Here is a 25216-nt window from a genome sequence, read left to right as displayed (position 1 = left end):
CTGAACCCTGAATTTCTGTTTTGCTGAACTTATAACTCTTTAAAGATTCTTTCTAGTATAAACTTGAGATTGGCATATGAGTACTGTGGATTACTGTGTAAAGTCCCAGCTGGAGCCAGTCTCTGAATGTATTGTGTAACTGACTCACACAGGAAGAAAAGGAGAACCTGGTAAAATACTTCATTCATTTATAAAATATGAGCTAAATTCTTGTCTCTACCAGTGAGCAGCCCTGAATTCAATACAGTCACACAGGTATAACTGAAAGGAGAATTTGGCTACTTGTAGAAACAATAAACCTAGAAAGATTCTATTTGATTTATTATTTCTTACTAAGATACAAAGTAAAGAAACACTGGGTGTTTTTATAACTACAGATCTTATTGCCATTGACTTTAAAGAACAAAAAAATGTAGGAAACAAGAAAAAGAGCAAAGCCTGCCTATAAAAAACTGAATAAAGGTAGCTGCTTTCCCTTTTCAATAATTTCTGGGATTGCATCTTAGTCTTTTAACAATATCCACTTCATTAGACAGAAAAAAGATTGGAGGAAAACTATCAACAAAGGATCAAAGCAGTCAAAATTAAAAAGACATTTCGGTCCTCTGTCATACTGAGAGTTATACGATCCACCAGGTATAAAACAACATAATTCCATTGAAATGAAACAATCTGGACAAGTGTTTTTTTAAATGGGCAATACTGTGAAGCATGAAACAGGCAGTAGCAATAAAGTTAATTACAGTGGTGAATTTTAGATCCCTAATATACAGCCAGTTTGTGATCAATGAAGTAGTTTAAACAGCATGTGACTAGGCTGAGGTTTTCTTGGTCAGTATATAAACCCTATGCAAACCATAGTACTTACTAAGAACTGAGACTCAATATCAAGAACTAGTGAAGGTACAAGTCAGCAAGAAAAAAATTAAGTTCTTGTTTTCTCTTCTTTTCAATATACGTTTTGATGGTCTCCGTCAAAGGGCACTACTGCTGAAGAGTGCCCCTCATATGAAACTGTTGTTATGTCTAGCACCATTCAACTGCTAGTGGCTGTGCTCTGGGTCCCAGAGATAAACATTTTTAAGTTATGAAGTAACTTGCTTGCTGATTGCCCCCATATGAAGATAGGCTCCTTAAATATTGCTCTTGTTTGACAGTCTTACTCAATTAAAATAGGTTCTGAAGTATACATGCACACCCCTACACACAGTGCTACGTACACACACACACACACACACACACAAAAAAAAACTCTGCAGGTACTTATACCAGGTCTGAATTTGTACAGGACTTTCATTTGTGAAAGAGACACTCATGTTGCATCCAAATAATCTCATTGTTTTCCACAGTCATAGTGGCATGGAGTTTCCAAGTATGAGATACCACAGATAGTACCGACTACTTGGCATGGGAAAAATTTGGGGTTTCCCTGGTACCAAACAGAAAATATTTCAGGAAATGCACAGAAAGGCAGAAGCACAGTCACAGAATACTCTGTTGTCCATTCATTTCTTATTTAGCTATTTTAAATCTGACATTAATTTAGCAATTCTTTCAGATATTTTACTTCTCAGTTCACTAGCCAAAATTAACATCCTTGTGAGCCAATACTCCAGCTATCCCCATGCCTACAGCGAGCATCACCTCATCCAGATGTTCCCTGCCAAGAGCAGGCGTAATACGTGTGGAATAGGGGTACATGTTGTATTTACCTTAATTTAATAATTACTCTTCTGGATGACAGTGACCACATCTCAAACATTAATAGCCTCTATTGTGTGATCACCAGTATCAATCACAGCTGTTCCATAATGAATCTCATAAAAATATTCAATCAGTGATGGAGAGGGCCTTTGAGATCCACAGAATGAGTTTCAGATGTTTGCAGAGTACTCTGAGGTAGGCTGCAGCTCACACAAGGGAAACTCTACCAGGTGTTTGCAGTTTCATGCCTGCTGCATAAGTAATGTAACCCATAAAAAGGATTTTTTTTTCCTCCCTCAGAGCAACTCAGCCAGAGGAAGCAGAACAAATAAGAAGATAAAGAAGCACCTTTGGAAATGGAAATTTCAACCAGTAGGGGTGAAATTCACCTTAGTGTTAGAGCACTTGATAGGGAAAGGCTAAAAGACGTATTTTTTTGTGGGGGAAGACTTGAGGTGTTTTAGAGGTCCACGAATGCATGAATGTAGAAAAACATAATGTGTCCAACTTTGTGACTGAAATATTCAGTCTTTCCCCAAGTTTTGTGGACTATTTTCTCTCCTGACTTGCAGACAGTATCTTGAATGTAAATAAATACATCTAAACTTCCATCCTGCTGGCCTTGGTGTCTCAAGTTATGCATCGTATTACTTTCCCTTAAATGCTTCCCTTTACTGAAATGCAGTATACAAAACCCTAGATACTTGATCTATACCACTGGGGCAACTGTATCAGGTTTGAAGACAGCAATGGGGCGGATGTGCCAGTTCTCTATACTACTATACAGAGGGTAAGTAGCTTTTAAGACACAGTGGGGCAAGGATCCAGAAAGTTTCAGAGTTGGTTTCAACAATGTTCCCTTCCAGAAATTGGGACTATATCCACTGAAAGGAAGCCACGTTGCAGCCCTATGCTCTGATCCTGTGTTCCAGATTGCTTTCAGGCCATACACCATCACACTTTTCCTTTATACAAGTCTTCTTTTCCCTAAACGCTATTTTTCCTGTGATTATTCCACGGCTCTGACAAGGAATTTTACCCCTTTGCCTCAGTATATTTGTGTTAGTGTAGGTGTAGGATCCATTCAAGCTATGCTTACAGACATGACAACCAGTGTAACTTACATACCAGTTATCTCATTCCTTGTATCTCCAAAATGAGGCCATTACACAGCAGCTCTTTCTCATGTGAAAGCTGCCTATGAGTAGTTGTCCCATTACTCACAAGGGGAGAAAAAACAAAACCAACAATAACCAGAAGGGCCAAACCCTGAGAGGGAAATCCCATGAAAGAAAACTGTCTTGTTAAAGTTTCCATTGGCAAACCAAGACACCTCAAGAACAACTTTCTGTGGTAAGTGAAAGTATCTATTTCCAGAGACAGGTGAGGATGTAAAATTGGAACAGATTAGGAGGGGGAAAAAAGGTTAACCAACTTACTTAGAGCCTCAAAAGTACTGCTGGGCAGTGGACACCTCTGTTGCATCCAAATGTGCACATCCCGAGCTAAATACAGAGGCTTCAGCAGGGCGGCCGTGGCGGAGTACAGTCGGGGCGTCAGTCAGGCGCACTCCTTTGATTCCCTGCCCAGTTCCACTGTAGCCTCCAGCAGTCTGAGGCCGAGGGACAGCCTTAATTTGTGGCAGCTGGACACGGTCATCGAGGCACCATATGGCAGCTGGGAGAAGCCAAGTCAGGCTGTTGCCTTCCCCTGCCCTGGGATACCCTTTGCAGTGGTGGGAGGGAAGCTCTGGCCCCACAGGGACTCTTCCTGAGCCCTGTGTAGCTCCAACCCTGGGTCCTGCAAGGTGTCTTAAGTGGACTGCAAAGGGCTTAGTGCTAATCTGCCTCCAAATGTCTGTCCAGGCACATCCTCCAATATCCAGAGGGACTACAGCCCCAGCCTCCTCCGGAGAAATCTCCCATGGAGTTAAATGCTGTTACAAATTACACCAAAAGTGAGACCTTTGCACCAAGCTCATCATTTCTACACGGCTGTGGTAGGAGCCACTGGGACACCCTCCCATGGTGTGCCTTGGGTGACAGCAGCTCCTGGGGGTCACGGCTTGGACAAAGCACCGCAGATTTGCGAGCTAAATGCTGAAAAAGCATCTGGTTTCAATAAAACTGGAAACTGGGCCAAGTTTGGTCTGCACAAGTTTCTTCCAGGTACAGCACTGACGTCTTATCTGAGCAGCATCTTAGCTTTTCCATACCCTTGCATTAAAAGTCAAGTAATATTTATGTGCATACACTTACAGCTTATGTGGCAATCTTCTTAAAAGACATTAACGTAATATCTTCATAGATGAGCCAGTAAGAATACTAAAATTATAAATGACAGGGAACAATAAATCACAATATGACACTCTGAACATCCTTTAGGCTCTTTTTTTTTGTATTGCAGGATCCAGAGTTGTTTTGTTGTTTGGTTTTTTTTTTTTTAAATCTATATGTAACCTAAGACAACAGCAGTAAAAGAAAAAAGAGAAATGTCCATCCAAAGCTCACATGTGAATCCAGGTTTTTCTATATAGTTTAGTCTAAAAAACCAAGTCAGTCTACCTTCCCAAAAGGGCCAGACATAAAAACAACTTTATTTGTGGCTTCAGACATATTCAGCAACGTTCTGGATTAGCTTTAACCATTAGGTAATGCAAGATTCAAAAACCATTACCTCTTTCATAAACCCAATTCATAAACCTTCAACTGAATAGTGCATTCATGTATTTCATGAATGCAGAACCCAAGAAATAAAAGTTTAATAAATTCTTGTATTCAATGACTGGATCAGAACACGTCTTCTCTTTAGGAGATTAGGAGGTAGTTGCTCAGACTGAACGCAAAACTCAACAGCTATTTTTATCCATTTCTTGCCTTCCTCCTCAAAGGTCATTTGGATCATAAGCACGATGAGCTAAATAAACTTTTTCAAAAATTGTTCAGCTCACTCTTTTTGGGGGTTCACTGGTGTTTAAAATCTCATTAATTTTTTTGAACTTTAAATGAGAAAAATATATCAGATCTATTATGGCTTGCCCTCTGATACCCATAGGTTTTGCTAAGTGAAAAAATCCACTATCAGGTATCACAGAGTCAGTGTGACTTGCAGGCAAAGGGAGAAACCCCTTAGCTCATCAGGTTTACACTTGCACTTTTGGTCTCAGTAAAGCAGGTAGCTCCCTCTCAGAAGACCCTGCTGGCTTCTGGGAGGTTTGCCTTGCAGTGTTTTCCCCATTATTGCCCCAAAGAGCAATGACCAGGGCTCCTTACAGGCAGGGAAAGTTTTCCTGTTAGCTTCAAGATCTTCTGGTGCAGACCTTTGCTTTCAGAGCCTGGCACTCATTTTGGATAAGATGTGTGACAACGTGAAGTAGAAAATGTATTTGGTGCCAAAGATATTATGCCACTGAAAAGCAGCTGAATCCTTTCCTTCACTAGTTGTCAGTCAGTCCATACCTTGCGGTCTGAAGCTGCAAGGGCAGCTGCTAAGTCTGTAGCTGCAGTGACACAAAACTTTGGGTGTTACTCAGCGCTAAGAGCTACAGGAACAGAAGTTGAGAGCAATGGTGTGCACCATACCCAGCTCTAAGAACTGCCACAGTAATTAACCCTTGCTTCACTCTTCTTTCCTGGCTAGAACCACAAACTGATCAGTTAGGCATGGGATTACTGGGCCCCTCTCTTGCTGCCTACCCCTCCCCAAGTGGACAGGGAGAGGCTGCGACCATCCAGCACTAGGAAAGAGGTGGTGGGATCAGGGAGAAAAGTTCTGGTAGCAAAACAATGTGGGGCAAGGATGGGCTTGCCTCGGTAGTACAATGAAAGACTTACCGTATATTACTGTAATGAGATTTTGTTGACAGATTAGTTTGGTGCTGTTGAACCTCAGGCACTCTCTGCCTCTCTGTGTCTCCCATGCTTTTTATTGTATTCTTTCTCAAGGTTTCCCTTTTGGGGGGTGGGGGGAGGATGGGGCAGAGGTGCAAGAGGAGGACGGTCTGCCACATCCACCCTTCGTTAGCAGGAATGTCATCAGAGGGCGATTTGGGTGCAGGAACCTGATGATCTGGCAGGCCTGAGCTGCAGTTACCGGTCATGCACAGGGTACACAGAGATCATAACAGAAAAGTCACCCAGGTCCTCTTCAGTACCAGCACTAGGACAGATAAAGCAAAGGGCAGTTCCTCTTTGCGAACTCTGCTGAATTAGACCAGCCCATACACTGTCTACCAGGAGGAATACACCCCATGCAAAGGGTCAGATGCTGCTGTGATTTGTATCAGTGCAAACTAGAGCTGTGTAATGGCAAAAAAATGGCAGTACTTTGAATTTGTAGTGGTGGACCCTAGGTCAGGATGAGACCCATAGGTCTGAAAATGGTCGAAAGGGAAAAATATGCACAGAGCAGTATGTGACGGCAGAATGGAGTGTTTCTAAAGGAAAAGAGAGAATGAGAGGATATACTGCACCAGGATAATGTGTCAGCAACTTTGGAAATATGAAAGTGGAAATGGTTAAATTATTTTAGTACTCTTTCTGGTCTGTTTGAGTATCATGAATATTATAATCAAGAGATTGATAATTTGGATATCTTAGCAGAACAGAAATACACAGTCCCCAAAAAGTGTTAGATTGTATCAGCGTGGAAATCCCACTAACGGGATATTTCAAAGATCTCCAGACAGATCTTTAACTGCTTCTGTGGCAGTTAACGGTGCTCCCTTCTTCAAGATTACATTTTGTTATTTCATTTTTTAAAAATATCTCTGCTAATAATTAACAATGATGTGTATCTGAGAAAATGATCTCATTTGCCTGTTAGGTAGGAGGAGATCAAAACTTTGCACAGTGACGGTCCCAGGGGACAAAGGGTGGCTGCTCCAGTGTCTCATCACACTAATTCACAGTGTCACTGGCAGCAGGAACCCACAGGTGCTAAATACAACCTCTACTGGGCGCTTTGTGACTGAGCCTGTCCTGGACAGATATTCCTGAACAACCTTGCCGAGGAAGGGAGTTTACAAACACAGTATTCAAAATGACTACTGTTTAACTAAACCAAGTAATTAATAAAACAGCCCACTCACTAATCAAAATGACTAAAAGCAAAGATACCGTCAGGCTCCCTGTACGACTTATGCTAGGGAGCTTGCTACTCCGCTAGAGGTGGATTTCTTATTGTTGCTGTGAAAGGGAGCAGACACGGGAAGATTTTCAGAATTTCATCCATAAGTGTTAATAATTATACTGCTACCGAGAAAGAATATAGTGAGGGGGGGAAAAAGCCAAGTCCTCAAAATAGACATTTTTTCCAAGCCACAAATGGCAGCTCAGCTTTCCTTTTAATATGCATTCTGAGTTGAATTGCCAATGCTGCTGTTGCAAACTTCTTCCAAATTTCTTCTGCAAATTTTACTCAATTTTTAGTCTACCAAAATCATATTCACCTCAGTTGCAGTTTTATTGGCATTGGAAGTGAATGAAAAACCTGAGCAAGGACTTTGGAATGTGTTTGAGATATAATATGTCTTTGCGTGTGTGTTTATTCATTTTTAAACATTATTATTTATACCCTCTGGAAGCAAGAGAAAAAAAAGGGGGGGATGTACTATAGGTTAGTTTAACAAAACAACAATGATTTGCATTGCTGCTGACAACTATCTTCACTCTCCAGCACTGAGAAGTGCCAGATGGTGAATTTGGAACAGTTAGCAGAAGAAAATGAGACCATCCCAGGTTCAGGGAGTCTCTGAAAGGAGGATTTGGAAACTGGAACTCCACATAAGGATACAATCCAGAAGCAGATCTCACTTTTATTGAAGAGGTGGCTGCGGGTAGCGTGCAGTGCATTAAAAGTGCTTTAAGGTCTCTGTTCTATTATTTGTCTCCATTCAGCTTCTGAAAAGAAGGAGGAAAAATCTCTTCTGAATGCATATACATAGGAGATTTTGAAGAAGACACTGACAACATGGAAGTCAGCTTAATAAATAGGAACTCATAGCACTGCAAGCAGGAACCTGGAGCAGAGTTCAAATTCAATGTTTTGGGGAAAGGCTCGGTGAGTATATTGGTTATAGATGCTGCCAAAACAAGCGTTTTTCACTGACTTATGCTACCTGGTGGGATTTCACACCTACCCATTTTAACGGGAAGGAGTGGTCACACATCTGGCCAGCTGGAGCAGGGTTAGAGTGACCAGCTGGGACAGCTACGTCAGGGAGGCAACATATGAGCCTGGCCTGAGAGTCAAATCCTTGTTTCTTTCTCTTTTCTTAGCAGATTCAACACTGATAGAAGACAAAAGCGATGGTGTGTGGTATTCATGTCCCAAAACTTTGGATAGCTAGCTAGTTATCCGGGAGCCTTCTATTTCCCCTAACACTGAGAGGCAGACATATGAACTGGGAAGATGCGTGTCTAAGACACACTGGGTAAATCCCACCTTTTAGAGTACACATTTTTCTTGACTACACCGAGTGCCTGCACACCTAGCCTTTAGGCAAGACTTGAGTGCCTAAACAGACACATCACATCATTGTAGGCACCCTAGGGTGTCCCACCTCGCCCCTTACTGCCTCCCCAGAAGGACACAAGTCTCTTGTAGATCATCTGCTCGGGCTCTGTCTTTTAAAGGAGGATTTTCATTACATTTGCCAGTCCTGTCCAAATGTCCTGAATACCTCTGGGCACATCTACAGTGGTGCCAGGCACCTGAATTGCTCTCCTAGTAGGGGAGCAATTACCAGGTAAAACCAAATCCATTTTGCGTTATCAAAAAAAATTCGCATTAGAAGAAAGACAGTAACACATAACATATCAGAGCAAAGGTCCATTGAACACACTATGCTTTCTCCAACCGTGGTAGTTAAATGGATGTTCAAAGAAGAGAAAGAACAAGACAGGCATATATATATATGAAACTTCCCATTAGTAATCTCCCATTCTCCAACTATTTTCAGTTTGGGAATTCTGGATTGACGTGTGGTATCTGTGTATTTAATAATCTCCACTGGGTTTCTCTTCCAAGAACATGTTCAGTCTTTGAACCCTTGAGCCCTTGAACTCAAACTGACTTTTACCAAAAACAGAATGAAAAAAGACAAACATCCTGCCTTCCCCAACCACCTAGAAGTACAGAAATGTATCAAAAAATAGAGAATGTCCACAAAGACCATGCGATCATTTCTGGCTTATTAAAGATAAACAGAGTGACAGAGCAGAAATAATTTCAAAATATTTTCTGCTAAAAATGGTGTTGGGACAGGTTACAGGTAAGGCTTGTAAACATCCACTGATTCTCAAATGATCCCATGAAGGCCTAAGACTATGTTAGTACTTGGTCTGGAAAATATTGGCCTTTATTCCAAGTTCTGAAGAGCTGTAAGGAATTATGTCAAGATTTTTTTTATTCATGTTAAGCAATGAAAAGAAGTTATTACACTATAGATGGAAAATCAGATTCCTCAAACATCCTGGATGCCTTCTTGCTAACTCTTCAGTAAAAAAACACACCTTCAAAGTAATTTTTCATTATCGGTCTTTACAGTAGTACATTCTGCTTCTCTGTGTTTCTCCTGTTGATCCCAAATTTAAAATGCATTCTTCCAAACCTCACCCATGACTACAAACTCCTTATTGTTTCATAGGTTCATCTATTAAATAAATTCATATTTGAAAACATTGGGGGAAAATATCTTTTGTAGAATATAAATATTTGTTTGTAAAAACAGAAATGTAAATACTGAGATAGGCAACAATGTTGATATGGAAATCCTACACAGCAAGTACATTTGAATGAAGGGTGGGAGAACACCTCAGTAGCATAAGACAAAACATATTATAGGAATGATGATTACTTAAAAACCACATGTAATAAACTCAGGAAATTCTTAGTGAATATGGGAACAGGCTATAGAGAAGTGCAGAGGTAGAGAAATCAAAGAACCTGACAATGATCTCAGGGGACAATGATTTTGCCTCTTTTTCCTCTTTTTGATGTCACCAAAGGGCAGAATTCAAGTTGTCAAGGATGTAAATAATTACAAGGGAAGACGGGAAATTAATTACTTGGATGGAAAAAGTAACATTGGAGTCCTGCTAAGAAACAGATATTTAACTATTGCCTTATGATATAGTTGAAGATACACAAGGCCTAGAGTAAACTGTAGCATCTCTCCGGAGGCTGCTGTTGTTCCTAGTATCAGAAACTTTATTTCAGGTGTTATCTGGCCTGACTTTGATGTCACTAACAGTTGTGCAAAGCCAGAATAACTCCTCTGGAACCTCTGCACATAATCTTTGAACGCCAGGGGTATAACAAAGTGAGACGTGCCTGGAGACCTTCCACAAGACCAGGTTTTGGGTCTCCGGTGCCGAGGACATCAGAGGATACTGAACAGAATAGCAGTAGGAACTGGAAAGACTTTGGTAGATGTTTTCATAAGTTTACTGAGTTCAGGTGTGGTCTCTGAGGAAAAAAGATGACTAATACATAATGCCATAACTTTAAAAGTGAACCTATAGAGACATAGTAGGAAACTACACACTAGTCAGTTTGACATGAGTTGTGAGCAAAAGCCTTTGAAACTCTTTTAAGAGTCAAAAGGGAGAACATTTGGAAAAGCACAGATTAACTGAAAATAGCCAGTGTGGCTTCAGGAAGGGGAGGTCACCATGGCTCACTAACAGAGGGGAATTCTTTGCGGATGTTACTGCTGGGCTAGGCAAGGGGCTATGGCATGCCATCGCTGGGGCTGGGCGTTTCTCAAAGCAATCTGACAAGCTCCACAGCGGTAATTAATGGGCAAGGCACGGAGTTTATGGAATTGGAGGAGACTCGGCGCATTCGGACTGAGTATGGGCTAAAGGAGAGACTACAAAAGATGACCTAAAATGGAAAATTTTAAACGTGAAAAGTAAAAGAGGGCTACAAAGCACTGCAGGAACTTGAGCTGGCTTGAATAAATTAAAAAGAAAATAAGGAAAAAAACCCACAAAATAGAGAGAGGAATGTTTGTTATTGATTCAGCGGACAGTGACCAAGTTCACCACATCACTTTCTTTACCACACTCTGCAGTGATATGGGATAGCACTAAGTTGCCAAGGATTTCAAAGTCCTTGGCAAATAATAAGCCCCTTAATGCACTGTAAATTAGGTAAGGATTGCAATGGCCTTTTTACACAAGAGGCGAAACAGAAGCACCACAATATTAATGGCTTGCCCAAGCTCACACCTTTTACCTCAGCTATCCGGCGCACCAGCAGTGCTCGTAGGAGAAAGGCAAAACCTGGGAGTAGGATCCTGGCAGGCAAATAAAACTGAAAACGTTTTTTCAATACCTTGTTTTAAAATAAACATGCTTCAAATTTGGGGTGCAAATCTTGTGAGATGAGGGAAAGATGCTGATTGATCTTCCCTGGGGATCTGTCCATTGAAGCCTACCCTCTGCCCTCCCTGGCGGGGTCTGGCAAGGTCCCCAGTAATGGGAGCTCTCAGGCACCCGAGTGAGATTCAGGGTGACTTCTTCCAGGGTCACCCTCACAGCAAGACAATTTTCAAAAATCACTACCCTTTATCTCCTGGTATAAACATATCATATCCACCCGAGGTTTCAAAGATGCAGATGGAAATAATGCCACAGTGCGATTGCACCTCATCTAATTGCCAGTCAAGAAACTCAACAGAAAGCTGCTCGCGCCACACAAAAGTGTCCTGGAGGAAGGTCCACAAACATGCATTGCTGTTATCACTGTATTACTGACAGCACTAATAATAAAACCCCTCTTTGTTTTATTAGTAACCTTCTGCTGTCACTGAATGCCATGATTCCCAGCTGCTGCCGCATGGACCCTAGCTCTGGGAGTCATGCCGGGGGTAGGTGCAGAAGGGAGGCTGCAACCCTGCCAGTGGGGTTTTTTCAGAAAAGTCCAGGTGCCTAAAGCCAAGGTCTGTCACCTGGGAAAGACCGTGATCCTGGAGCACTGCCCAACTGCCATGAGACCAAGTGGCTCTGTCCCAGGCACAGAGATGCTGGGGCTGCTCAGCCTCCTGCGCTATGTTAAACCTCCCCTCAAAGTAATGAATCACAGAGCCACAGATTTCGCTATGCAACCTTTTCCAGGCTTCTCCTGCTGTTGACGGGAACTATAAAGGCCAGGACTTTCCGCTGACTGCCTGTGGGTTTCAAGGCCTCTTTTTCCTTTCCTTTTCTGGTGCTTCTTTGCCCTGTCTTACATATTCTAATTAGCTTTCCTGGAGGAGTTTTACAAGATGAAGATAAGAAGAAGCTTATCCTAGGCGGTTGTTTGTCTTCACATTTTCCCTCAGAAAAAAAGAAAAGGACTTTCAAGGACTGAGTTTCCTATCTGAACCTTTATTTGAGGGGCTAGAGGACAGAAATGCTCTGGGCGGTCAAGCAGGGAACTTTAAAAGGAATTCATCCAAAATGCAATAAAGAAAATATTTGCAGGGATTTTTGAGGAATTCCAGCATAACCCACTACTGCCTTTTTATTAGCTTCACCAGTGCTTGATGAGGCAGCGACATTCTCCAGGTGACTGACAAAAGCCACTTTTATACCATTATTTAAGAAGCAATGTATGTGTCTGCATGACTGTGTTACCCCACCAGAGAGAAGCTTTTTGAGCCATGCCTTGAGCTGACTTTTCCTTTTCCCAATCTCACTTTTTGGGGAAGAGAAATATTTGCTTTCCTTCAACAACTAGCTTTTGGAGTCAGCTGAATGTAGCTGGGAGACAGTATGATAAATATTGTTAAGCCACAGGCTAATTTTTTAATAAAAGAATGTGACCTGTGTCTCTCCTTTAACAGATATCCTGGCACTTACTAGTGCTGTATCCTGTGAGTTCGATTTCATAGTCTACAGCTTGGCCCACAAATTGCCCAAACTGAACTTGGCTTCCCCTCATACATTCATTGCAGTCCTGATTCTAGTGTCATGACGGAGGCCAAGCTTGCACATCTTACTGAAGTGGCTTTCGAGCTTAGGAAAAACTGTGGAACTCCCTCCCGCAGCATGTTGTAGAAGTTAAAATATCAAAGGGCTTTAAAGTACAATTAAGCAAATTAATGGAAGTCCACAAGGGGCTATTAAACAGGAAGATACAGACATAACCTCTAGTTCAAAAAGTGCCTAGGCTGCAGACTGCCAGAAAGGAGGTAGAAATATGGGGCAAGTATCACTGTAAGACAGCCCTGGTTTTATGCTAAGGTATCCTTTTTGGTGAAGCAATGATGCAGTGTCCACTAAAGAGCTAAGTAACCTAGCAGATGTTGAATACAAAGTTGAGCCCCAAGAGGAGGAAGCCATTCTTCACAACACTGAGCTACGGCACATATATTTTATTCTGCATATGTCCCTGTTGTCATCTCTTTTTTTGAGTTTTGTTTTGATATGTGCAACTGGTGTTCAACTTATAGAAGCCACCCCAAGAACAAGAGAAAAAGCAGGCATGGGAACAGACGAGAGGACTACAATGTCTGCCAAGGTGGTGTCTAGGTGCAAGGATGCATATTCAGAGAAGGTTTCTATATAAGGAGGAATGGGAGATCCAGGAGGGGATTTTAAGACGGATTGGGGATTGGATGGCGGAGAATTTGGAGGTGTGAGGATGGGGTTTGGAAGCATTGGCATTGGTGAAAAGAAAGGAGGATATTTGGTTATTGGGTGGGAGGATAATGAAGGAATGAGGGGTAATATGGGCACGCTCTCCCCTCTGTCCACGTTGCCATTTCTAATCATGGTCATCTTTCTGAAGGGAAAAGAACCAAGTTTCCTTCTTCCCGTATTCTCTTTCTCACACACACACAAACAAATGCACATGCCCCTGACTGTCTAGTACCTACTCCTCCTTTCTATTTTTACTACTGGGAATACAGTATCAGATTTTTATTCTATTGATAGAGTTTGGGAGAGTAAGAATGCCTTCACTTCCAGTTGTGATCTTGACACACTTCAAATCACTCTGATTGTTCAGCAGGTTCCCACAAGGGAGAAAAACAACAGACTCCATGGCTCGCTCTTTCCCCCATCCCAACTCATCCTGTCCCCCACCTTAATGAAGGGAATGCGTATTTGACTCTCTATCTCTGCTCCTTCTTAACTAGCAGGTAAAGTCTTCAGTCCATGAGAAGAGGCTCTTTTTTTTAAGTCCCAATGTTCAAGGCTGAAGATCTGGGAATGCCCCAATCAGAGGTTATGTTCTGGACACTGCATCCCAGAAGATAATCAATGAATCTGGACTGTGTGGTGTCTCCTGGGAGAGACACTTGTAGCAGTTTCAGGATAAGTAGCAAGAACACAGTTTTTCAAAGATATCACAGGAGAAGATACTTGCCTAACACATGGCTGATCAGAATAATTACGTATGTTCAAAGAACTAGAGGAAGAACATAAACTGGGTGTCAGAATACACAGGCAAACACTATTTTAGTATAAATAATATTAACCAGAGTACTTTCTCTGCATTATTATGGATTTTGTAAAAGTTGTACATGGTTTTATAAAGGAAAAAAACCAAAAACAACCAACTTCAGGAAAGTTTTATGAAGTACTACATACTTACTGGGATTGCTTTTTTGCATGTCCTTCCTCGGAGGGAGAGGAAACTATTATAATATTTTTGTAGCTCAGGAAAAAATACAGAGTATATACTTTAGGATATTTACTATGAATTTAAGGTCACCATCAAATTTTCATTATATACAATCTCTCTCTGTATATATTTTTATATATTTCGCTAGTCCTTGTAGTATATGCATGTCTACCAAGTCTACAGCAAAATAGAACCCAAATGCCTTGAAACACAAGAAAAAAGCCAAAGCTGGAAACTGTTCCAAACTACACCTCAGCCAAAAATCTACATCCAAACAGTCCCTGAAACGTGAGGAACTAAGTAGTTTAGGCCTATTTCCTCTGCTATGAAATCTTCATTATTAGCTGCCATACAGGTGCTTTAATTTCTGTCCAAGTCTCCTATGGACAAAGCAGACAACTAATGTGGTAAGTTCTGTATCAGATTCTCCTCTCCTTGTTGCTATGCGCCTTTCCTGTGTGCTGCTGACACAATGCCATTTAATTAACTGGAGACTCTGCTAGCTTTTTTCCTTTCTTTTTTCCTTTTCAAGAAAATGGGTGCGTGTCAACATTCTTGTAGGAAATGGTTGCATGGTTTTGAACATATAATATTTTCTCCAGAATCAAAGCAATAGTTTTTCATGGGCTGTGGTTTTTGGGGTTGGCAGGGGGGGTTGACTCAGTCAAAAATTTTTCTTCAGCATTACTGGAAGAGGTGAGGGTATAATTGACCTCTCAATAATTGAGAAGGATTAGGAAAGGAATAGAGGGAATCAATATGGCAATGAATATTCATAATACAGAATGCTGTTCTGGACTATCTGTCCTTTCCTTTCCTTGGCCCTCCATTCAAAAAAGAATCCAGAAAACAAATTTAAAAAAGATGAGGACGGTCAGAAATATGGAGTGGCTTCCAGACAGAGAGGGATTCGATAGACTAGGATTCTTCATCTCTGAGGGGAGATGACTGTGAAAGGCTATGACGGAAACCAATGAAGTAATGGATAGTGTTTATTAACTGCTGTTCTCTGGTTATTGCGGTAAAAGGTAAGAGCCCCCCATCGAAACTGGCCAGTGAAGGCACCTGATGAAAAAACAGGTTGAAAGCAAAGCAGAGGAAGTACTTTGTATTTTGCCCTGACTTACACCAAGCTACTTATGCTGGGGCATCCACTGTGCCCCTATTTCTCTCTCTCCCTTCATGAATTTTTTTCCTTCATATTCTACATTGTTTTGCACATATTGAGTATACTTGTGACTTCTTCCCTCCACCATGGACTATGGTTCTCTTCTCCTACCTGTACATACCCTTGCTAATTGGACTGTCTCCCAGGCTATTGCCTCACTTCAATCCTACTTCACACTATGTTCCCACCAAACCGTCCGTCAGCCATGCTTTACGCAAAAATGCTGTGGAAGTTTTTGACAGACCAACCCTAGGTCTTCCACGTTTTGCTCTAGATATTTCCTAGGGGTTTTCAGAGTAACCAAGGAGGTTTGCCACACAGTTGGGCTTGAGCCAGAACAACTCTGCTGGGTGATTCTTACACTCTTTTGATGGTCCTTCCACTTCCTTTTAGTTTTAGGCTTTCTGAATCCTACTATTTACCCAAAACAACCTTCATTTTGTTGCCTCTATAGCTGCAGAGAAAAGCTTCCAAATGCAGAGCTGCTGGGTTTGCAGGTGGGCACATTGGCACTAGCCCTGTAGCAGGCATTAGTCCAGTTAGGACAGCAAGCATGAGGGAGATTTAGGGGGGAAAGGTGGACAAGGAGGAGACAATTTAAGTGCCTGTATCAAGCTTTGCATTGCTGACCACTCAGGTAGAAACATCTGGCTATGGTAGGATTGGACACAGAGTGGGAACAGTACTCATCCATTTTCCACACAAGCTTTATTCTTGCTTTCACATAGGTGGTAAGAAACACAGAATTAATGAAATAAAAAAGGAAGGCTCTGGGGGTCTTTGGCATGATCTTTGTGCTATGGATTTTTCAATTCTCTTACATTCTGCACAGTATTTTTAAAGACCATCCCAATCCATCTGGCTGGTGCAACTTAGAAGTATGGTTGCCAAAAGGAAGAAATAAGTATGTGGATGATAAATATTCATAATGCATGAAATAAGAAAAGAAATTGTTCCTTCAGAGAGAGAAAAAGACAGAGTAATAGCTAAGGTATGGGAGATATTAACAGATACTGTAGTGGTGGCAAGAACATGTCAAGAATTGGTCCACATATGCTATTAATAACTTTTTAGATATCATCCTTTTTGCTGCTCAAATAGGTTTACAGTATGTTTTTAACCAGCTCAGTAGAGAGATGAAGAAAATGGTTCAGTGTGAGGAAAGGCAAATATTTCCAATTCCTCCACTACAAAGGCATAATAATAAAGGCATTTCCCACTCCTTTATCCTTAGCTTCTCTGCCATAACAAGCCTCTCACGTTGGCTCAAATTGCGCATGTGCCAGACTCAAAATCCAAAGTCAAGTACTAAATTTTCTGAGTTTGGAGGTTTGGATTACTGGGTACTACCTGTCTCTATAACCAAACAAATTAATCCCAGAACTTCAAACTCCCTAGTGGCCCACGTATGCACTTGACATTTGAATACTCCCAAATCCATGCCTTCGCTTTAGGTACTAGTGGCCTATATTAAGGCACAGTACGCACCAAATCATCAGGTGCACAGCATTTATACACTGTCATTCAATGGCACAGAGATGTGACCTGAGAGACTGGGTGAAAACAGTTAAAGCCAAAACTATGTTTAGAGTGAAGAAATGCAAGAAATATAAAGCGAGTGCCCACATCAAAGTATCTGTGACTACTCTGAATGGCATTTGCACTTCCAGGCTCCCACAGTATTATTTGCTTCAGCATTTGTGGTTGATCTGCAGTCAGACCAAGCAATATACTTCAGGAGTGCATCTGAGGAGATAATCTGCAAAAACAATGGGCTTTTGCTCTGTTTCCTGAACAGCATCATCATCAAAACTTTCTGAAATCAAAACCAAAAACATAGCAAAGCACAAAAGGGTCAAGTCCCGGTCAGGCTGGAACCTGGAGAGTGGCACATGCTGCTCTCCCTCCAACCAATGCTTTCCTACACCTTCTTCAAATTAGTCACCAGGCAAATCTTTCATTGCCTGAATGAGCTGCTGGAGAAATACAAATTAAGATAAAACAATGGACATGATGTTAGAGGAATTAAGCTGGGGTCAGAAGATGATTTACAAATTACAGTTAAGCAACAAAAAACCTATTAAATTTCACCTGATGCATGTGAGGTGACCCCAGAGATTCACCTTGTCCTGGGTCTTCTCCATGGCAGTGATCAGTGCTGGTCACTTCGGGATGGGTTGTCCGAGCCTCTAGTAAATGTGTCACTAGGTATGTGAAGAACAGCTCATGCACCTCCTCTTAGATGTATGCAAAGAATGGAATACATTTGCAAGGCACATAGTATTGCAGTATTGAAGCATAGCCCATTTTTGCATATTTTTCATTGGCTCTTACAAGCCTCCCCAGATTCCTTTGAACTAAGGCTTGATGAACCTTATTTGAAAGGAAAGCTTAGAATCACCTGTCATCCTCAGCCTTTTTCATTACTATACCTGCCCTGGGATAGGAAATGGAAATTACTTCCTTTTTAGCTCAGTGCTGAGGCTGAAGGATCTCTGCAGTAGGAGCAATCATTTCACTCCACACAGGTACACCCCCTGGCACACAGAACCCCAAATAAAAGGTGCCACTGACGGTAACACATACAATTCACTGCCACAAATAAATCCATGAAGCATGAGACCTGAAAGTAATTTTAAATTTTATTTTCACAATGTTTTGTAATGTTCTGTCTATACTATGTGGTTTTGATCCGTTTTGTTCTTTACTACAAAATGTATTCTTAAGATAGAATAACCTTTTGTAGAACTATTTCTGATATTAACTGTAGGAAATATTGCTGGAGCCAGTAACACCCTAAAAATTGGAAAGAACTTCTGAGGTTTGATCTTCCAGTACCTACATGTCATCTTGTCATTTGTACCCATGCAGTGTGAGTGTAGACTGCTACCAGACCAGAACAACAAAAGGCTGCAGCAGGAGTTCCCGGGGGCCATAGCAGAAGTAGAGTCTATGATCTACTCTGTATTACATGTTCTGAGTCAGTCTCTCCTCTGTTTCTCAAAAAAAAAAAAAAAACCAAAAAACAAAAAAACCAACTGTGGCTGAGACAAACTGCCCTGCTCTGTCATCATTTTCCATGCTATTTCAGCTCTTCAGGGCAGAGAAGAACCAAAACCCGTGTGCGCTTAACTACCATATCCAACTTTGAAATGCAGAAAAACTTCCAGAAGATAATAATTCACTAAGGACTGTCTCATTCATTTTATGTCTCTTGGGTTATATTCTTAACTGGTGTAAGTGACTGAGCCAAACAGTCACTGAACTCAGCTGAGGTCTGCCTATTGCCTGACAACAGGGCTCATGGCTTTCCTCTTGATTTCATTGTCTTCTGCTTTTTATTGCTAAAAAAGGACAAACAGATGCACCTCACCACTATTTTGTATACTTCTCTCAGAGACCACACTCTCTTTTTTCCCTCAGTGAAATCAGCCCTTTGGCTTAGTGGTGGTACAGACGCTAAGCCCTCAGTAGACAGAAAATCTGAGACTGCCTTTGCCGATGGGCCCTCCTGGGGCACCGTTCTTCAGAAAACCCAGTGGTTTCCAGGCAGTCTCAAGCACACATTCATGATGGGGCTATGGAGAGATGAAGGTCCTTAGCTGTGTCCTTTCCCTTTGGATAACTTGGAGCACCTCACACAAAAAGCAGGTGCTGTATTCCCTCCCCATAGAAGAGCTGCTCCTTCCTCCATATGCTATTAATATTTGCCTTCCCTGAATTTTTCCTATTTTTTCTTATTGGTATGCAGTCACCACATATGGGCACAGTATCCCACATGCTAAGTGAACACATGCCACATAGTTAATTACATAACAGCCTGCTAATATTTTCCATGTTATTTTTCCCTCTGTTCCTAAAGCAAAATTATTCCTTGTTAATGGTTTTGTTTTCTTTTTGAACTACCATTTCATTTTTAGCAGATACAATTACTGATGTGCTAACATTAAACCTATCGATTTTTCTAAAAGGAAGTAACTACATCAAGCACAAAAACACATAACACTTCTGTAAATAAAAGCAGCAAAATATCTAGGAATTACTGAAAATTTCCCCAAACAAATTATAATTCAATTTTCAATGCAGATATGAGAACTAATGACAACCCAAGGATAATCAATGAATTGAACACCACATCTTAGATACAGTGTTGGGCACTTAAGTCATAGGATGCTGTATTTATTGGCTGACTGAGATTCATAAAAAGTTTCTGCCCAAAAGAAAGGAATTTCATTCTTGCACTTGACTCTGAAATAGGTATGAATGTTTGTACAATCAAAATTCTTCCCTTACTGATGTGCCTCAGTGGCACATAATAAAGGGATAAAGACACGCTGAATCAAAATTAATTTTTAATGTGAGGAAAGCCTTTTCCAAAGGAGTTTTATGGTACTCGGCCACTCGTTACCGGTTCAACAGTCAACAGTAGCTGCTGTACAAAATTGTTCTTCCGAGAAGCATTATTTTGCACTTCAACATTTTGCTATGAGTTTGAGGACCAGCTTATTGTACAGTTGTCTTAAGTTTGCTATATCATAGGAATTTGGAAATTACAAGATAATACCAGGAGAACAGCAGTGTCCAATCTCCACAGGTTGTTGTAGTAAGTCCACCTTCATACAAACATGGAAGAACACCAACAATGGGTAATGGTAAAGTGGTCTCTTCATAGGATGAATGTCTTCCTAACACTGAATAAAGGCTGACATGAAACAGTAACTCTCTTGTATTTTTTATTCCCATGTGAAAACATGGTGGATTTTCATCTTATCCAAAAACTTGAATCACTTGAAAACAATCCAATTCTTTTTTTAGCTTCTTTGGAAGCCTACAAGCCTTTTCACACAAATCAAGTATTGGCCAAGCAGAGGAAGTTGCAGTTAGCAATGTGCAGTTAGCTTTGTATTTCACTATATGTTTATCTGTGCACAATCAGCATACTCACTTCTGAGCACTGCATCCTAAGAGATCTCTCATTCCAGGAAACGTGGTAGGCAGCAGAAAGCAAAATAAAAAGATCCTTATTGGAGAAAACCATGAGAAAGAATGGAAGACAGATGGATCTGACCAGCAGTCCCTTGGGCTTCAACCAGACTGTAATTACCTACCAAAGAGCTCACTGATGTTGCAACACCAGAGCCCATCTCAGCTCTGTGCAGCAACCCCATTATTCACAGACATCCCAAACAACTCACCTCCCAGACAGAGAGGAGCCAGTTGGGGTACACGGTCTTGCATCTTTTGCACATTCCTTCAGGCGAAAAATGTCAAAAATTTTTATATAGTTCTAAAAACTATGCATTTTATAAGGTATGCTTTTATATGCACACATATGTTTAGGTGTTAAATAACAGTTTTTCCTTCAGTTACGGACTTCAGATCCCCTCCCCTTTCTTCATCTCCTTTAGTCATTGTAGGAGTTCTCCCTGAATAGATGACTTTTCTTACCTCTATGTTTTTAAAATTACTTCTAACCAGAAATGAGTAAGCTATTCCTGTGAAACCCATCTTGTGGATTTGTAAGATACTACAGTTAGTTAATCAAAACACTTGTCAAAAAAAGTATTTTTTATGATATTTTTGAAAAAGAACACAAAATTTTACATTTTACAGGGAGAATTTGTATTCTTTCAGGCCCAGAATTTAAAACAAACTAAAAAAATAACCCCAACCCCCACATGTTAGGGCAAATGAAATAGAAGAAAAAAATCAGCTCTCCCATAGGGTCCCTTATTAGCGAATTAAAACCTAGCTCAAAAATTTCAGGAACTTTGGATTTTTAAAATGCTTTAAAAGTTCATGTAGATAAAGTCTGCCAATGGAAAAAGTATTTTTGTTTTAGTAGAGCCTAAAAAGTCTTCTGATTTTTATTAATTTGAAGATTATAAAAGATGACAGAATCCATAAATCAAACAAAAATATTAGTCACAAGTAGTCCAACATGTTTTCTCATACTTATATGATACATCCCCTATGCATCCAGGTCATTCTCATGATCCATCTTCATCCAGTTTTATTAGACTAGCATTCAGAGTCTTATGATTAGTTCACTCTTATAGTAACAGCAGTTAAAAAGCAAAGATGTAATAACGCACACACAAACTTCATGGGATACCCATAAAGCCAAAGATCACAAAGAGATCAGCAATGGCAGAAGAAACCATCTGGCAGTCAGGATTTGTAAACTGCAAAATGTATTATTTATTTTTATTACCATAGGGTATTCAAGACTACAGATTATTACCTATTTGTTTCCTATCAGCACCATTAATCTTGGCAATGGGTAACACACTAAGTAAAGGTAGTTTATATCAAGGAAAGATAGCAATCTGAAATCAGATACATGAAGGACAAAACACACCAGGAAACTCAGAGATGGGGATTGGCAGCTTTTAAAATATATGATTAATACACTCATTTCTTTTGAGTACTTCTGTTATTAATGAGTTAGTGCAAAGAGCAATAATCAGGATCTGTGGCCCATTTGCTAGGTGCTCTGGAAATGCACAAGAAGTCATCAAGGGAAAACTAATGGAGACAGGAGTGTGAGCTGGAAATAAATGGGGTGTTGAGGCCAGACTCATTATTAGTGTTACCGAGAGGGCAATGTGAGGAGACATGATGTGAGACGGGATCTCAGACATCCGTTGGCATTTCCTTCTCCCCCAGAGGAATGGCAGCTCCAGACAAGGAAGAGTAAGTGGAGAAAGAGAAGAAACTACAGGGGAGACTTGTCTCTAACTTGTGTCTAAAGAGTGTCTCATTTGCTCCTCCTGCTTCCCAACAGAAAACATTTCCCACCTCTCCTGGTCCTCCACTACTTCAGTTGCAGCAGACAGGTAAGTTTGACCCACGCACATACCATTATCAAGCCAACATCAAGTTTGAACATGGTTTTGATAAGCAGGTTGTTCTCTCTCTTTCCACTGCCAGAGAAGAAAGAGTTGTGCCAAGATGGAAGTTATTTTATTAAAGATTAGGATTAGCCCTAATATAAGCAGTGTTCACAGGCCTCCTCTACTGCTGTCTAACCCTGCTGCCTGTACTCTACCAGCCCCTAAGTCCTGAGTTTTAAATCCAGGCTTGCTCCTTAAAGTTGCACTTTTGCACAGCCTCCAGGGTACCTGTCTTGCCAGGGAAGAGCAGGTGGGTACCTAACTCATGTCTGAGCCTGGCTGAGCTCCCCAGATGTGCATTTCCATGTGTATCTGCCTCGCAGGGTTTACCTGGGCATCAGCAGAGACTTCTGTGACTGAGAACAGACCTGGTCTCCCCACTCCTCCCAGATGTATCAGCACTCACATTGATAACACAGCCTGTGGGAAGTGTGTGGTGACCACGGCTGTGCTCCCACCCTCTTTCTCTTCCTCCTCATTTTCTGCCGGTTCTCAGGGTCCCACATTCAATTCTCACCCCTGCCCAATGAGGTAGAAACTCACAGCTGCCTCCTCTCCTCATCCCCCAGATGCAATTGTCTTACAGAGAATAGGCCTTCCACAACACACTGACACAGTCCCAGGACCACGCTCCAGAATTGAGTTCTCCCACTTCTCAGCCCAGGGCCATAGAACCAGAGTGCGTTCCACACCAGAGTGTGTTCCAGCTGTCTCTTCTACTGGGCCAAGTCTTAACCAATTTTCTGCAGAGGCATACAGCTGTACTGGGAAGAGTGAAGAGTGAAGAGTAAAGAGTATGTCACCCAAAACAGTCTCTAATTTAGTGGTTGAGGTTCTTTATATTTGGCTGGGGTGATGACAAAAGGAAAAGGAGAGACTTGAACTGGCGGCCTCCACCCAGTAGATCAGTGCTGTATCTACTAGGGAGCTATAAGATAAGATGCTGACAGAAAGGGATTGTTGGATGACTATGGGGAGGGATCTCTCCTTCAGTTTTGAAAGAAAGAGTTTTATTATTTCCCACAAGAGAAAGATTTCAGATTCTGCGGCCTGACTCATATGCTATCCAGCATCTCTGAATAAGCTCTAGAGATGGGCAGACACCCACATCCTCTACTTTTCCCTGGGGCTAGCTCCAAGCACACTGCCCGCTCACAACAGAGTCTGCTTGGGATCACAAACTAATTCTTCCCATTCAGGAAAGGACAACATCCCTGAAGAGGATGGGCTCCTGAAAACTAAACATTACAAACCCCAGTGTTGCCATGCTTAGCTCCGCTTTCTTTTTTGCTAGGAACTTCACAGAGGATCTCTTTGAGACTCATCCCTTGTCAAGAGTTCTTCTAACATGGTCTTAAAGACAGTAAAACTCTATTTGCATCTATGACTAGACAGGTCTGCATCTAAGGATGGCAGGCATATTGCCAGTTATAAGACTGAGCCCAGCTGTGATCTCAGCACCTGTGTGTAAATCAGCAGGAATTACATGATATGGAAATTCCATAACATGGAATTACTTAAGCACAAAATGGACAAATGACACAGCACTCCTAAATGGGCTCATTTCCCCCCATTTTCTCCCTTTATGTATCTGCTGTCCTCCTTGTGCAAAGCTGTAGATCTCCCAGGCCCGTGCTGAAGCCCTAGGAGCTCTTTCAATAGTTGTCACTTTACAGCACTAGGTCACTCCCAGCATGATCCAAGGGGTGCCCTTTGCCTGGGCTTGGAGTAACTGCTTTGCACACTTGACATCATTTATCTGTAAGTTTGTAGTTGGAGTTTGTAGTCTTCTGGTTTTAAACAATACTACCCAGTTCTGTATGTAGGATGATTAAGTAGAAATTTCCTGCAGAGATTTAACAAACATTGCTATGCCATATTGTAGGAACATGGCTTTCTTTAAGCCCTGATTTACTTCTAATATCCACAACGGGTGAATCATTGTTACTGTAAACTCAGAGGGAACTGAATTTGAGGATTTGAGGACAAAGAACACAAATCTTAAGGAAATCAGGCTTCATTACTTGCATTGCTTATGGAACAGCTTGTTTCTATATATATTATTTAAGAGTCATATATAGCACCGCCATTTTATTTTTGAGGACATGATTAGGCATCAGAGAAACATGTGCACTTTGTTTATGAAGGTGTATGTTTCCATAGTGCATGTAAGGATATTTTCAATGGGCTTAGACAGGCAGCTCATGTTTTCCTTACACAGCTAAAACATTAGACTTGAATATGGTACCTCAGATTAATGAAAAACATGAAATAATATGATTAGAAACGCTGTAATGAAATTGCAGCAGAGCCCAACTGACGTTATCAGCGCAAAACATTCATGTCCCAGTTCAATATTTAGCGTGTTTAAACCTCCCTGAATGAAAGCATTGCTCGTCTGTTCACATGACTGCTCACATGTTGCTTTTACTGCCACAATTTTTAGTTTGCAAGATATTAATGTAAGAATCAACAACAACATACAAATACAGGCTAACTCCTTTTACCATGTGCAGTACTAAACCATCTTTTCAGCACTGAGGCACAACTGCAAGATGAAGGAAAAGAAAGCTTTTTGTACTTCTTTGCTATCGGAAAGGCTAGCCATCATGTTACTTTCGCACTTTGCTGAATAAACTAAAAACAAGACTTCAAAAAAGGTGCAACTGCAAATTACTGAGCTGAGGAGCTGCAATTAGAAAGGAAATGAAGAAAATGGACAGTGGGGTGCCTTAATGTGATATGTGACATTGATAAATCAAAGGAAACCTGGAATTTAAGCAGTAGATATTTCAACTGATTACCAAAGATAACTTGCATTTTTTGTTAG

The sequence above is a fragment of the Aquila chrysaetos genome, chromosome 3 (genome assembly GCF_900496995.4).
Source record: "Aquila chrysaetos chrysaetos chromosome 3, bAquChr1.4, whole genome shotgun sequence".
Classification (NCBI taxonomy): Eukaryota; Metazoa; Chordata; class Aves; order Accipitriformes; family Accipitridae; genus Aquila; species Aquila chrysaetos.
The sequence above is the reverse complement of the archived record's forward strand: the minus strand, read 5'-3'. Positions refer to the sequence as shown.